At 37.5% G+C, this 17,619-nt stretch overlaps 1 long non-coding RNA gene across 8 annotated transcripts in view; it reads right to left on the reverse strand.

The window, feature by feature from the left end:
• Window positions 1-17,619, reverse strand: part of LOC146998179 (uncharacterized) — a 38,844-nt gene that overhangs the window by 5,190 nt on the left and 16,035 nt on the right. For 6 of the 8 annotated variants that reach the window (XR_015040349.1, XR_015040353.1, XR_015040352.1 and 3 more), the window contains exon 2: window positions 9,002-9,133. This is a non-coding gene — a long non-coding RNA (uncharacterized LOC146998179). Of the gene's footprint in view, window positions 1-3,838; window positions 3,987-9,001; window positions 9,134-17,619 lie in introns of those variants that run through there. The other 2 variants (XR_015040346.1, XR_015040347.1) reach the window with 2 other exon arrangements.

Here is a 17,619-nt window from a genome sequence, read left to right on the forward strand (position 1 = left end):
GCGGAAACGGACATGCCAGTGAAATATATGTGTCATGTAGATATTACACAAAATACATCAGCTAGAGTACTCTTATCAAGCAGTATGGGGACAGGTAATATAACCAAATATGTACATATCAAACATTTGTAATTATGTATTTTAAAGTTATAGGCTTCCAATACAATTAGAATTTATATTTCTGTAATACTTATGAGTCTTCTCTGAAACATACTTATTTTGCTTAAATCTACTTCCAAAGTACTTTATTTTGATACAACCCATGGTTTAGAAAAATTAATGTTTCTGACATTCAAGAGCAGATAAAAGTATGTCATACTTAACTGACAAAAACATATAAAATTAAAGTAAGGCAAAAATAGCAGCTTAACATAAAATCTTGTGTCAGTTTTAAGAAATAACTGACGTAGGTCCCTCTTCTTCAATAAAAATGAAAAAAGGTTTTTATTCCTGGCCTTTTGAAGAACAGATATCAGATAACACTCAAAATTAATAAGAATTATACAAATTCTGCATCATTCTAAGCCTTCTTGATTTATTTTAATCTTGAAATTCATGACCAGACAAATTTTGTGACAACTATATATTTTTGAGAACCTGGGACCACAGGTGGATTTGTTCGAACAGCATTCCAAGTTCTTCGATTACATGCTCGAAATGACTCTGCATGAAAAATTTACAAATTAAATTCGTCAAAAGCTTTAGAAAGTGAAATCTAATGCACTCAGTAAATTTGTTTTTTCTGTGTGAGGAAATCAGCTTTTTCATTACCATCAGTTCTACAATGGAAATGAGCCTGCTTGGCAATTAGTCTGAGTTGAAAGTGTCTTGAAATTTCTAAAGATGTCTGCAAATATAGCTTTGATATATATACAAGTGAAATCTATTTAGCCTATTCTTAGTATCAGTAATATTAGGTGTTTTCAACATTAAATGGGGTACAAAAAGTCCATTGTGATATCTTCAGTGATGAGATGTACAAAGTTTGCACGCGTCCTTTGCTCAATTTGTCCTTTGTTCTTTTTGTTTGCTTATTACTTATTCCAGGGAAAAACGTCTTGCATGTTGTAACCGTACTTTAACATACGTTAAATTTTACATTAAAACATGAAATATAAATAAATTATTTTAGGATTTCCATCGAGATGGTTTTAACATGAAAACTGCATAATGGAATTCCTAATAGTGTAAAGGAAGGTATAGTTATTATAAAGTCTATTAGTATTAATAGAGGTGAAGATAAGCAGGCTTTAAGCTTAACGAAAAGTGTTTCCACAATAAGACCTTCTTTGACTCACATGAAGTTTTAGATTTAAAGACAATGCTAAATGGGGAAACCTTTAGCAGAATAGAAAATTTTTGAAAAATCTCTGCTGGTTCTTAAAACCTTACAAATGATCAACTGATGTGAGAAGAAAAGTGAGGGGCAACGTCTGGCACAAATTGTGCACATCATGAAATTTATTTGCTATTTTATGTAATTTCCATGATATTTCTTATTTAATTTTTTTTCATGCACAGTTACTATTTGTTTTCCGTTTTTGTAAAAATTAAAACATTTAAAAATTAAACATAATTTGGTATTTTGAATTTTATAAAATTAAGTGTGTGCTCTTTGTTAATATTTTAATAGCTCACCACTAGATATTTTAATCAAAATTTTATCTAGGTTGATAAATTACAATTTAATACTATATATTGCTCAAAATATCAGATTATGTAGCATAATATGAATATTTTTTAATAAATTTTTAAACTCTGTAAACTTTCTTTTTTAATACTATATTTTAAAATATTTTTTGCGCATGGATCATATGGATAATCACAAAATATAACTTGAAGTTCAAAATTTCAAGTGTTTGTTTTCTATGTATAAGTAAGTTGTTTTTATCAATTTAACACTTCATCAGTCATTTCTTAACATATTAAATATAGCATTGGTCCCTAGGAACCAACCTTAAACCAAGCAAAATAGAATTGTTATTTAACATGTTAGATATTAGGAAAACATAACATTAATGTAAACCATTGTAAAACAATAAATGATTATTACTAATTATTGTAACTAAATGCACACTTATACTCAGATACCACCCATTTGTCTTAAAGCCGTTTTTGACTCTTATACAACACTGGTATAATAAACTGAATGATGTTAATTTATTAAATCTCCTTGGAGAATAACAATTATAAACAGAGTCCTTTGTGTGCAGTTATTCTGCTACTAAGAACAATTATTCCAGATGAAAAAAAAAAAAAAAGAAGTTCCCCAATCAGTTTCAATATAAAGAATAAATTATGATATATCATGTAATGATAACTTCATCCGAATATTCTGGAGCAGACTACAGTGAGAAACTTTCTATAAAATGGTCACAAAATTTTCACACTGAGAAAAATTATTACTATCTTCCATAATTAGTATTCATCAGCAGTCGAGTGGATAAGACTAAGAAGCACTAATAGTTTGAACACTGGTGGACAGGCTAGCTGCATGGGATATTTCTCTTGTGCCGCATGAACAGAAGTCATATTCTTTTAAACATATACTTCATGAAAGTCTTCTACCCTTAAGAAGATACTGTTTTCCTGCTTTGCAATAATGAATTAAATAAATTACTACCATTGATACAGAACTTTTTTAAAAAAAGAAAGAAAACACTTATACAATCTCTTACCAATTGAAATATTTTTATGCGTGCTCTAATATGCATAATACAGAATTGTGAAAATTCACCACAATCAGAAATGATAGCAAATTATAGGAACATAGGCAGCAGATGTGTAGACTACAATATACAAGTTGTTGCTCTTTACAAAATAATAATTAGAGGCATCCAATGGTGATAGCTGTTGTTGGAATATTTTATTTGTACAGAAAAAGAAAATGCTTTGGATTTCAAGAAAACTTATACAGAATTTCTGCTAGGGATTAATACATGACATCTGAAATCATAAGCAAGTGGAATTAAAATTGCAGCTTAAAGACTGTGTGATTTCCTAAAATATAATTACAAACTCTGGAGACTAATGAAGGTGATAAATTACTGCATATTATTCAGAAAAGTCTTGGCAATGAAAGAAAATAATGTACATAGTAACACATACGGTGTAATATAAAGTGTAAAATACCCCACAGATTCATCATGAATAAAAATTACTTGATTGTGCTAATGTTCCAAGACTTTAAAAATTACATCTTTATTTTTACATAACACAATGAAATGAAACAGAATTATTTCGATGGAGAATAATGCATAAACAAGTTTCATGTTAATTTTTTTCAATTATTTTTTTTTCTTTTGGGAGTTACTGGGTTATTTTATGAGTTATCCCACATCAGCATTTTAATATACAGATTCTCTGAATAATTATTGTATTTTCTATATTTCAGTAGGAGCTTTTGTTAATGTGCTTTTTGCCTATGGAAAAATATACAAAAGAGAAATTTCTAAAAGTTTTAAAAGTAGTTTAAATTTAAAAAAAAAAAAAAAAAGGATACATTCTTAAACTATTTTTCTTTATTGAATTTCACAATGTTTAGAGTACATGAAATAATCTGAACCTAAATATCAACAAGCATTTTCAAATACACAAAGAGCCCAGAAATTTCACAGTAAGTAATTTTTATCAATTATTATTTTCACCCTTTATTTAAAAGTAAAGAAAAGTATATATAAAGTTGTATATAATATAAAGTTGTATTTGTTTTCGAAATTGAGATTTACATACTTCACTTATCGCTTCTACAGTAAATTAAATATTAAATCATATCAGGGCAACACAAAATAACCAAAACAAATGAACTACTTCTACCCAAGAAATACGAACAAGTTACCATAACATTAACAACTGCTTTCTTGTATACCAGTTTTGCACAAAAATTGCGTTTGGCGATTGGAAAATGACGCCAAAAGTTCCTGGCGCAACGGTTGTCTCTGATTGGTTGAATTTCTCCAGTTCCCGGCGGGTTTTAGCCGCCCGTGCACTTGCCCGGCATAGCCTAAAACTGGCAAACTACCACGCATACAGATGTGACAGAGTCAGACATCGCGGCGGCGGTGTAATTATCTATGTCAAACGTTCATTGAACTCTGGACTGATCTCCTCAGATAATTCAAAAGGACATGAACTTGTCTGCGTCAACGTACACATTCCCAAATTCGGGAACACCAAATTCTGTGTTATGTACAACCCCCGGGACAACAAAAATCGACATTTTTTTTTTTTTTTTTTTGGACGACATCTTGAATGTGTTTTTCCAATCTCGGATTAGTGCCTTCTTGACGGATTATCCTGTGATTTTTCCCATATGATTTGTGTGTGTTCACTACGGTTTTGAACTGTGTGAATTTTTCTGCTAATTTTTTCTCGCTCTATTGGAATTCATCTCTGTGTTTTAACCAACGCACTCATGGAGGGAAATGAGTTTCCCCCGCTAAACTCTGATATGGATACCACCCCGAATGATACACAACCGGTACTGAATCTGACTATGGATGTTATTGAATATTGAAATAATATACTCGATGATCGCTGGCAAGAGCTTCTAGTGAAAAATATTTGGGATGTCTCTGGTTTCATACGTGCTTCACATTTCATCGAAATCATAAATGCTGATATCGATCGAAACACGAGGAATTGTGCTTCAAGGACAGTTTCGAACTTTCCAGGACGTTACAATCCGCGCTGCTATGGAAAAGGACTTTCAAATACATCGTGCATTTGGTGAAGGTCTAATCAAAGAATTCCAAGGTAAGTGTGAATTTTTTGGTGCCAATAATCCTGAACATGCTAATTTAAATATACATGATTTTTATGTTAATCGATTGCAAGATGAAATTGTCACACGAAATAGTACGTGTAATAATGTGAATAATGTTGAAATAATTAATGTTAAAAATTCTGAAATTCAAACTCAGCCTAAAAGGCCATCAAAAAAGAAAAGCAAACGATCTATTAATGATGACAGAGATGAAGACGGTTTCATTCTGCCTAAGAATACCGTCAGACCAAAAAAATTAATCAAATGCAATGTTGACCTGCCTTTAACTAACAAGTTTGAAAAATTAAGTACTAAAGAAAATGATGATTGTAATAATAATGATGTGCAGATAATTAATGATAATGCAAACAATGTTATTGATGTGAAAATTCACAAACCAAGACCAATTATGGTCAAACCTGAAATTAAATTTAACGATTTCATGAAGAAATTAAAAGATGATGTAAAGTATGAATTTGCTGGTAAGGTCAATGGGGACTTCTTAAAAATATTTCCAGAAAATGAGGATGCCCACCGGGCCATCACAAATTACTTAGACTCAAAAAAAAATTGACCACTATGTAATTCTGGCCAAAATGGATAAACCTTTAAAGGTTGTTATTCGCGGATTACCAATAGACTGCCCTGTCGAAGACATACATGAAAAACTTACTCACCAGGGCTACAAAGTGCGTCGTGTGGCGCAGATGCACAAAATAAAAACTAGGGTCCCCATGCCCTTATACCAGGTTCAAATTGAAAAAGCCCCTGGGGCTGAAAAAATATATGACTTGACTAAATTTCTTGGTTTTTATGTTTCTGTTAAAGTGTATCAAGTGAACGGAAGTGTTGCACAGTGTCATAACTGTCAACACTTCCGTCACTCCTCTGACACATGTAAACTTAAACCTAGGTGTGTGAAGTGTGCAGGGGCGCACAAAACTGAGGACTGTACAGATAAATTCCTAGCCAAACCACGCTGTTGCAATTGTCTTCAAGAAGGGCACCCAGCTAACTACCGTGGTTGTCCTAAATTTCCTGCCAACCAGCCCATCAAAGGAGCTGGCAATGTAAATAAGCACGGGCCTACTTCAAAACCAGCCCCAGCTGAGGATAAAAAAATTAAGGACTCTAGTATTAAAGCAGGCATTTCATATGCCAGTGTTGTCAACAAAGGTAATAACACACAGCCTATCATTTCAGATATGAATGTCAGCAAACATAATGACAATACACGTAACGTTGTTCAGCCCAATGACTCTAACGACAGCAATAATGATCACGGCCTTGCAGGCCTGCTCGATGTTGCAAAATTAATTAAAGAAGTTGTCAATATTTTTAAAGGTTGTTCTATTGTAAATATCTTAAAGAAAATATCTGCTAAACTACCTGAAATCCATAAAACTGAAAATGCTATTGATAAATTGTTTATTTTATTTGAACTTTTTGAAGATGTATTTGGTTCTAATTGTAATAATAATGTATAATGTTTTTACTCATCTGCGCATCATTACGTGGAACTGTAATGGACTGTCCCAAAAAATCTTAGAATTAAGGGACTTTATAAATGAGCATGACCCAGATATTATGTTCCTCCAAGAACACAAGCTTGGCCCTGCCACCCCAATCTTCGTTCAAAACTATGCTGTGCATAGATCTAACAGGCCACCAACCACTCTCCACCCCAGGGGGGGTGGAACTGCACTGCTGATTAAACGCTGTATTCCCCACTCACCAATTCTAATACCACAGCTTTCGGTCGTTGAGGCCTCAGCTATCTCTCTCACTACAAACACCTCAACAACATACACTTTTGTCTCCACCTACATACCACCAGAACGTAATGCTCAAGCAGTCCTGGCTGACTTACAAATTCTACTCACTCTTGGCAAACATATCATCATAGGTGGAGATCTAAATGCACGACACAGAGCATGGAACTGCTATAACTCAAATGACAATGGACGTGTAATCTTTAATTTGGCTACCTCTGCCCAGTTACACATAGCAGCTCCTAAAACCCCAACACGGTACACTACTAAGTCTACTGGAATCTTAGACTTCTTCCTGCTCGGAAATACCAGTATCCCACTGGATATTTCCGTGCTGGATGAATTATCATCTGACCACAATCCAGTTCGTATGATTCTGGACATTAGTAGTTATACCACAACAGACACCAGAGCCTTCAGAACTCTCTGGCGTGATTACGCCAAAGCTCTAAACAACATCCCATACACACTACCAACAATACACACTGGGGACCACATTGATAGTTTAATTCAGGAATTTACCACCAAAATAAATGAGGCCTATAAAAATGCACAGCAGGAAATCATCAAGAAAAAGATTCACAGATCTAGAGAGCTTGCCAAGCTTACCACGGAACGCAACGCTGCTAGACGACAGTTTCAAAGAACTAGATGTCGAGAGGATAAGCAGATCTTCAATAGACTTTGCAACAAAGTCAAGTCTCTCACACAACAACAAGCACAAAACAACTGGACCAGCTACCTCAATTCGCTCTCTGCAGATGATAATTCTCTGTGGAAAGCTATTAGAAGGTACACCAAATGCCACAATAACATTCCGCCCCTTAAAGGCCCACAAAGGATCTTCTACACAGAAACTGAGAAAGCAGAATTACTTGCACAGCTCCTGGAATCTCAGTTTTGCACTAACAACATTCAAGACCCCCAAACAGATATACTTGTCAACTACTTTCACTCCACGCTCCCAACAGACCCATACGCTAACAACATCCTTCCTGTCATGCCTTCGGAGGTGACTAGCTATGTTAATAAAATCAAGAAGAAAAGTCCTCGCCTAGATGGAATCACGAATGAAATGATTAAGAAACTACCTACCAAGATCATCTTTCTCCTCTGCAAAATTTTCAATAAAATGCTTCTGCTACAACACTACCCTGCCTTCTGGAAAACTGCCAAGAATATTCCCATACTTAAACCTGGTAAACCTTCATCCAGTCCTGAATCCTATAGACCTATCAGTCTACTCTCTTCACTAAGCAAGGTCTTCGAAGCTGTACTCCTCAATAGAATTAACAACTACCTGGAAAGCAACAACATCATCATTCCCTACCAGTTTGGATTCCGAAAAGATCTTGGCACCACCAACCAGCTATACAGAGTCGTGGAACTCATCTCTGAGGGATTTCAGAACCGAAGAGTCACTGGAGGAGTCTTTATTGACATAGCAAAAGCCTTCGACAGAGTTTGGCTTGAGGCACTCACCTACAAATTACACAGCCTGGGTTTCCCTGGCTACATCATAAACATCACTAAGTCCTACCTAGCAGGTAGAAACTTTGTCGATCACGTGTCTGGTACAAACTCTACACCTCACCCTATCAGGGCTGGGGTCCCACAAGGGTCCCTTTTAGGACCCACATACTTCAATATCTACGTGAACGACATCCCAACATCACACGACATAACATTAGCCATGTATGCTGATGATACTGCTATCCTATCACAAAGTGCATTTGCTGGTTCAGTTATACAACGATTACAAAAATACATACATTCACTAGAGGCTTGGCTGATCAAATGGAAAATTCAAATCAATATCAACAAAACTCAAGCAATAATGTTCACCAGAAAGCAAAAATTCAAGTCTAACCTGAAATTCTATGGAAACTCCATCCCCTGGGCCAAGCAAGTCCCTTATCTAGGGGTGATCCTCAGTAAGACACTCTCATGGAACCCACACATTACAGCTAGTATACAAAAGTTTCGAGCTCGTAAAGCTAGACTCTACCCCTTAATTGCTCGAAACAGTGTTTTATCTGTCGATAACAAACTGCTCATTTATAAAACCATTATGCGTCCATTACTCTGTTATGCATGCCCTGTCTGGGCTTATGCTTGCAATCGATATCGTGGAAAACTACACATTGCTCAAAATATCATGCTTCGGCAGATTGTTAATGCTCCCTGGTACATCAGGAACAACCGTATTCATGAGGAACTTGGTGTATGTATGCTAAGGTCCTTTTATTATAAAATAGCAAAAAAATTCCACATGAAACAAAGTACCCTTACCAACCCTGCCATTAAGATTGCTACATATGATTTTAATGATCTGATTAACAAAGACAGGCCGCTGGCCCTACTAAATATTTGGATTATGTAACTGTGTACTAATTTATATCTCTCTTATTTATATTATACTGTTTTTCTTTATATGGTGTACTTGTACTGCTTTTATACTTACCAGTTGCTTCAATGTTGTTTTACTGCTTATCTATTCTTCGGCACCAAAATCTTCACACTTCTCTGTCCATGTATTAACACTTTCCTTTCCAGGATTATTCACCAGTTCGACTGCTTTCTGGCCTTGTTTATTCTAAAAGAAAAAATAAGTTCAGGCTCAATTTAAAAAAAAAAGGAAAAAATATTAAAAAGAAAAAAAATTAAAAAATAATAAAATATTATATAAAAAAATAACAAAACAATCTAAAAATAAATAAAAAAAATCAAAAATTAAAAAGTATTTATAAAAAAAACAGTTCGATACTCTTTATTTTTGGCTAACTGTATTGTGAATCGAAACATCTAATATGATCTACAAGGGGTAGTGCCTCTGGCACAGGCACCCTGGTGTCTCAAACACCGCTCCACTGGGAAGGTCCAGGCCTATCTAGACGACCAAACTCCCACCATATTAGGAGGTGATTTTAACTCAAAACACACTGATTGGGGGTGCAATCACTCCAACCCAAATGGACTAATAATCAGAAACTTTGTTGAAAACAACCCCATTTTCATGTACACCCCAGATGAGCCTACTTACAGACCAAATATTATCAACAGACGACCAGACATCCTGGACTTCTTTTTAACAAACTACAACTTCCCCATGACTTTAGAAGTACTCACTGAGCTCTCTTCCGACCACGTCCCGGTAATCGCCCGATTAGGATACAACAAACCAAAGGAAACTCTCATCAAGAAAATTATTGACTGGGACCTACTTCATAATATCGCAATATCCACTCCCATACAATATGGAAGGCTAAATACTCAGAAAACATTGAAACTGCAGCCATAGCCTTCACCGATACTATTCATGACTTCCTCAATCAGGCTACGACAGAAAAGATTACTTCCTGTAATTACAGCACCCTTCCTCAGAGCATCCGTAACATCATCACTCAACGCAATAGGCTCAGCAAACTTTTCAACAGAACATGGGACCCTTCAATTAAAACTGAAATTAACCGCCTCACCAGAAAGATCAGCTATGAAATTAGGAAATACAAAACTGAACAATGGAACTTAAAAATTGAAAATCTTAACCTAGAAGATAGCTCATTCTGGAACTTCATCAGACAGATTTTGTAGTAGAGCACGATATTGACGTGTTTTTAGTCCAAGAGACTCACCTTACCCCAGGGAATACTCCCAAAATTGGGAATTATGACATTTATTGTACTGACAGGGTGTCACAGGGCAGAAATCCCTGTGGCGGCACTTGTATCTATGTGAAGCGTTCGTTAAAGCACCACATGATACCGACCCCTGATTTAAATTTTTTGGAAGCGACAATCATCAAAATTTTCCTTCAAAATTCCTCCCCGCTGACAATAGTCTCAGCTTATTTACCTCCACTGTCTACAGCACGTGGAAGGCCAGCTTTTCCTGTCAGTGATTTTGATAAAATTTTGAATATTTCAAATCACCTAATAATTGCTGGTGATCTAAATTCACGCCATACCGCATGGTTTTGTTCTAACAGGAACAGGTATGGTATTAGTCTAAATTCATGGTGCCAGAGTAACCATGTACAGATCATAGCTCCTACCCTCCCGACCTTTTACCCTCATAGAGGGTCCCCTGCAGTTCTTGATCTGGCTGCCTTTTATAACATATTCTTTCGGCATGAGATAAAAGTGATTCAGGAATTGGACTCTGATCACTACCCCGTTTTGATATCCCTAGATATTCAAAATCGATACTCAAAATTAGAGGAGCAAGTCTCAACAAATTGGGACGACTTTAGATTTATTTTGGAAAAAACTTCACTCCCTCCCATCAAAATTTCCAGCATTTCGGACTTTGACAGGCATATCAAAAGTTTGGAGTCTTTACTGAAAGAAGCGAGAGCTGCGGCTTCAAAGCCACGTAAACATCCAGGTGCTAGGCTCCCACCTGAGACTAAATTCAAAATTAAGCAGCGAAATTACTTGCGAAGAATTTGGCAAAGGTCACGAGATCCCAACATCCGTGCCCAATTTCGCAAGATACAGAACGAGATAAGGACCGAAACCCGCTTATTAAAACAAGCGGAGTGGAAAACATTCATTGAGTCCCTAACGACTGAAGACAAATCGATTTGGCGCGCAGCCGCCCGATTACGCAAACATAAAACACACATTCCGCCCCTTCAAACGGCCGATGGCGCGCAGATGGCCTACACCGACTCAGAAAAGGCAAATGTCATAGCTGACAGCCTTGCAACTCAATTCACAACAAACCACGACTCCTACTGTAACCGTCCGGTTACACAGGGGCGCATACAAGCACGGGTTAAAGATTTTCTAACACAACCTACCACATCTGAACTCAGGCCGACGGACCCTTCTGAAGTCATGGTTTTCATTGACAAACTGAAACCTGACAAGGCACCTGGCATAGATTCTATTTCGAATCGCATGATCAAAAACTTCCCCCCTATCTTTATCGTATGGATCACGGTCCTCATAAATTTAATGCTCAGGAGAAGCTATTTCCCCGACTGCTGGAAAATTGCAGCAGTCGTTCCCATTCCAAAACCGGGACAAAATTTAAACCTGCCCGTCAATTACAGACCCATCAGTCTGTTATCTTCTCTCTCTAAGATCTATGAATTTGTCTTACTTAATCGCCTGAATGAATTCTGTCGGGATCAAAATTTACTAATCCCGGAACAATTCGGCTTCCGACCTAAACACTCCACGGTACACCAGTTACTCCGTGTAGTGGAATTCATTCATGAAGGCTTTCGTAAGCGAGAAAGAACTGGAATTGTCTATCTAGAAGTTGCCAAAGCCTTTGATAGGACTTGGCATGACGGGATTATTTACAAGCTCATGCGGCTTGGTTTTTCGGCTCATCTCATTAAAATTATTAACTCGTACTTGACCGGACGCAGTTTCCGCGTGCGAGTTAACCACGAATTCTCCTCTCCCCGCCCAATCTATGCTGGGGTGGCTCAAGGAAGTCTCCTCGCCCCCGCAATCTTTAACCTTTATATAAATGATATTCCTAAGGCCCCAAATATCGATCTTGCATTATACGCAGACGATACAGCCATCATTTCTCAACACTCCAACACCCTCCAGGTAATCTCACAATTGCAGAGTTACCTTTCGACCTTAGAACTCTGGCTCGGTCTGTACAAAATCAAAATTAATGTCGCAAAATGTGCTGCCACCATGTTCATCCGAAGAAATATCCCAAATTTACCCAACTTAATGCTCTTCGGTGAACCCATTCCCTGGGTCTCTTCTTATAAATATCTAGGTGTTTTACTAGACTCAAAATTAACTTGGCAGCCTCACATCCGCAAAATCATAGCGGGTGCGACAGCTGTCAAAACCGCCCTACGCCCCCTCTTAGCTAGTCATAGTGACCTGTCAACTGATAACAAAATCTTGCTCTACAAATCAATGATTAGGCCGGTTCTTACGTATGCGTGTCCTGTATGGTGCCCATGCGCACTGACTAACAGAAAACATGTCCAAATTTTTCAATCTAAAATGCTTCGGCAAATTCTAAAAGCTCCGTGGTTTGTACGGAACGAAGAGATTCATAACGACCTCAAAATTATGCCCATTAATCGCTATATACAGCGACTTTCGGAAAAATTTTTCAAAAATATTCAACGTGTCGCAAATCCTGTGCTTCATATGCTACCCGTACACGATCCTGCAGTTGCTTCTTCCCGAAAAAGGCCCAGAGCGGTACTTAATAAAGAATATTCGGCTCTGCCATTTAAACGGGCTAGATATGAGCACACTGATAACCACGTGAATAACTACCTCTCGTTCCTTAACCCCCCGCCTCTAAAGTTCTTTAATGCACACGGCATTAACTCGAGGAACCTCCTTAGCGTTTCTTTAACAAGAAACATCAGAGTCAAATAGGACTGATTTAACTTACTATAATCTTTCAACTAAAATAAAACTAAAAAAGTTCTCTCTAAAACTGAAAAATATTCTTTAAACTTTAACTTCTCTCTTCCTTTAAGAAGGAACTTTCTCAGGCGCTTAACAGCGCCCTTTTGGCTTTTAAAAACCGCACTGACTAGCGGTCAAAAAAAAAAAAAAATGAAACTTCTCCCTCCCAGCTGATCACTGACAGAACCACCTTTTTCGACCTGTAAACAGGTTCCCCCCTCCCCCCACCTCGAAGAGCGCGCATCGGAATTCCCCTGCGTGTCCTTCATCTGACGTATGCAAAGAAAATGATTATCAAGGTTCAAGGAAACTTCACCTTTTATATTTCTAGTCAAAATTTTTCTGGCTGCCCCTATCTAAATTATTCTGGCCCTCGCAAAATTAAGACCTTCTGAGTTTTTTGCCTTTTTTTGACTCAGTGTGAAGGCACTTACTCCAAGTCATTCGGCTTATCAAAATTTTTACCTTATTTGACAATACCCTCTTTCGGACGATTAAATTTCCTTTGAAGATGTGGAGGTAAAGGCGTAATTGCCTATGAACTCCGTAAATTGCACTTCCTTGATCCTTGATCAAAACCTCCTCCCAGTCAACCCCGCCAATCAAGACACAGCATGGTTTTGCCTACACCAATCAGGAAAAAGCAGATGCTTTTGCCAGTCACCTGACAGAACAATTTACTCCGAACGACACGCCCATAAGACCCTACCATCGTGGCAGCAATTACTGCCCACAACGACGACTGGATTAACTCACCCTCCCCCCCAAATCATATCACACTGACTAGCCCCCGTGAGATTAAAAATATCATAAAACACTCCAAAGTCAGAAAAGCTCCAGGGAAAGACCAAATTTCGAATAAACTCCTGAAAAATCTCCCTGACAAAGTGTTATGCAAACTCGCAGGCATTTACAATGCTTGCCTTACACATTCATACTTCCCTGACATCTGGAAACACGCAAGTATTTTTGTACAGCAAAAGCCCAAAATACCACCCGACAAACTCACAAGCTACAGGCCAATTAGTCTGCTCTCATCACTTGGAAAGATCTTGGAAAAATTAATCTTAACAACACTCCAACCGCATCTGGGATTTCTACCAAATGAGCAGTATGGTTTCCGAAAAGGACTCTCCACAGTGCACCAGTTGATCAGAATTACAGAATTCATTGGCTCCGCTATCACAAACAAACTCAGTGTCGCCTTCCTCATGTTGGACGTGGCCAAAGCTTTTGACCGCGTCTGGCATGAGGGACTTATTTACAAATTCATACAACAACAGATTCCTTGAGAGCTAGTTCTCATCTTAAAATCTTTCCTTGATCACAGAACCTTCTCGGTCAGGCAAGGTGATTACACCTCGGGCTCCTACCCCATCAGAGGAGGAATAGCACAAGGTCCTTGGACCGATTCTTTACTTAATTTATGCACATGATTTCCCGAACTTCAACACAGACCACAATTTCCTCCTTGCCTGTTATGCGGACGACACGGCACTAATCCAAAGATCACGCCGCCCAAACCAGGCCATCATCAAACTTCAAGAAAAAATGTCTGCAGTTGAAACATGGTGCACCAAATGGAGAATCAACATTAACCCTGAAAAATCTGAAATCTTACTGATTAGAAAATATAAACATAAAGACAGAATCACCAACTCTGTTTCCCTTTTCGGCCAACAAATCCCCATCGTAAATAAGGCTAAATACCTTGGCATTATCTTCAATAGAACCTTCACCTGGTCAAACCACATAAATGAAATCAAAAGGAAAACTTTCGGCATCATCAGAAAACTCAACTGTCTCCTATCAAATTCTTCAGGCCTCACTCTCGCAAGAAAAAAGAAAATCTACATTTCAATAATCCGTCCCATGCTCACGTACGCTTCGCCAGTATGGGCGAATGCAAAAAGTTCGGAAATAGATAAACTTCAAATTGTCCAAAATAAGTTTCTCGGTTTAATTACCGGAGCTCCCTTTTTCATAAGAAACAAAAACCTTCACCACGATCTACACATCGCATACATACAGGATTACATCAACAAACTAAATGCAAACTTCTTCAGAAAAGCTATGGCAAATACCCATGCAAACTTTTCAAACATCCTTGACTATGAAATATTCGAAGATGATTATTTCACTCGACCATATGCCGCACACATCATTAACATGATCAATGCAGACATCTAACCCCACTTTTATTCACAGGAAATCACCCCGTCAACCACGAAAATATTCCATTTCCCACGTGTTTTACATGCAGAACGCATAACCCTGTGGTAAAGCACGCAGCTACTGAGTAGGAGATCCGCAGTTCGATACCCGGCCGTGAAATGTTTTGCGAAACTTACGCAAATCCCTTGCACGCACATTATAAGGACCTGCATAAAATAAAAATATTTTTTATGCCACTAATTAAACATTCAACTGCAATAAATGCAACAAAATAAATTATTTACATCTCGTGCAGAATACTCTGACTCTGTCACCACATTCACCGCCACCAGATGGCGGCACATGCTGAAATCCACATCACTTTTTTCTCTCCCTAGCATCCTCTCAAGACTTCCTGCTTCAGGATCCACTTGATTTCCCATTAATGCCAGGTTCCCTCGGGATCTCTTTCATGCTACTGGGAAGTACTGCCCCAGTGCAGTAGTAGCCCAGTATCAAACAAATTAAGTATCTAAGTATAGAATAAACCATGTCAGTCATTCGACCGCTGAGCTCTAAGAGACTAGGTCGGATTTTTGTAGAGCGGGGGAAGCAGTTTTCAACAGCGATTCCTGACTCATCGTGCGACTTGACTTTGGGTAAGATCTTTTCTTTTGTTATCTCAGTATGCATTGCCGAGCCAACTATAGCTAGCAGCAGCAGCAGATAGCAAAAATTTTGTGAGCAGCAAATATTAACATGGCAGCACAAGCTGAACCATATGATCCCTTGATTGTTAAATTCCTAACGCAGATACGAGAGGATAATAAAGGAGAAATAACCCCTCAATTGGTTGAACTTTACAGAGATAAAATTCGCAATGATCTTGAAATTCTACAAAAAGCAAATTTACCGGAAACGGATCCAAAATTTATTGAATTAGCAAATACGCTAAAACTATTCAATGATCTCTTAAAACGAAATATCTTCAACTTTAACGAAATGTCGCAGGAAATAAATATCCTAAACTCTAAACAAGAAATTACAATTCCGCCAAGAAATGACGCCGCTAGGAAATTAAAAAGAACCGCCAGCGGAAAATCCCGAAAAAAGAAATTGACAGACTCGGACGGATTTATCTCCCCCCGGAAAACTCATAAAAGAAGCAATTCAGTTGAGGAAATAAACTACCCCGAACAAAACAATAAATTTGAAAACCTAAATAATGAGGTTAACATGGACTCAGAGAATGCAAACGAAGCCGCATTTGAGTTACCTAAAAAAGTTGCGGGACACATTCCCCCAATTTGTTCTAGCTGATTTCCAAGCAAACTGGGATAAGCTCAAAGATGAAATAGAGGGTCTTGGTGTAAAGAATTACACAGGAAACGTCAGAGGCGGACGAATGACTATACGTGTCTATGATGGAGAACACTATAGATTAGTCACAGAATTTTTGAAGGCGCGGGGGGTCCCCTTCCACACATATCAAATGAATTCTAAAAAACCGATCAAATCAGTTATAAAAGGACTACCAGCAACAACTAACATTGAACTTCTTCAGCAGGAAATACAAAATTTAGGCATCCCAACTCTAAAAATAAGACAAATCACCGCAATACGGGAAGGAGAAAAAATTAATTTACCAGTATTTGTTGTTGAAGTACAAAGAAACGAGACAGGCAAAAGAATATTCGAATTGAAAAAATTACGTGGATTAGATATCACTATAACAAATTATAAATCAAGGCCAGGTCCCGTACAATGCCATAAGTGCCAAAGGTACGGCCACACCAGAGACTTATGTCACTATACTTCCAGATGTCTAAAATGCGCCCAGACACATGAAACTTATTTATGTAAGTCTACAAAAGGAAAAGACCCTCCAATTTGCGTCCTTTGCGGACTAGATCATGTGTCGTAGTACCGTGGTTGTAGTAAAAACCCGGAGCACATTAAAAGAAAAATAGAAGAGGAAAAAATTCGTAAAGAAACTGAAAAAAACACAAAAAGAAAAGAATTTAAATTAAAGTCAGAAGACTTTCCGAAACTACCAAGTAAAAACCCGCAGGAAATTACTCAAATTAAAGATTTCATCATTTCATTTCGAGGGGTGGACGCCATAGGAGAAGGTTCGTCGTTGATATTGTGCCTGCCTCCGATCCTGTATCACGTGTACGCCCTGTCCGATCTACGTGTGTTGCGGTGTGCGACCACGTGCAAACACTTATCCGCATGCATCAGCATTTTTAAATGCTAATCTTCGGTTTGTATTTATTTTTAAAAGCCTGGATGCTTTTATAATTTTATTATTTTAGGAATTTTCATATTATTTTTGCCTTTTCTTGCGAATTATGCCTAATTGCTGGTACGAGTGATACCGCGCTATTGTTACTGATTTTTCTGCGCTTATTTTTGCGTATTAATTTTGCAATTTAAATTAATTATCAGATTTTAAATTAATTGCGTGCGCGTAATTAAAGTTTTCGGATTTTGGTCGTTGTGTCTGCTTAGTTAC

This window comes from Stegodyphus dumicola, chromosome 3 (genome assembly GCF_044657685.1).
Source record: "Stegodyphus dumicola isolate Sdum_Otavi_A_Nest chromosome 3, ASM4465768v1".
Classification (NCBI taxonomy): domain Eukaryota; kingdom Metazoa; phylum Arthropoda; class Arachnida; order Araneae; family Eresidae; genus Stegodyphus; species Stegodyphus dumicola.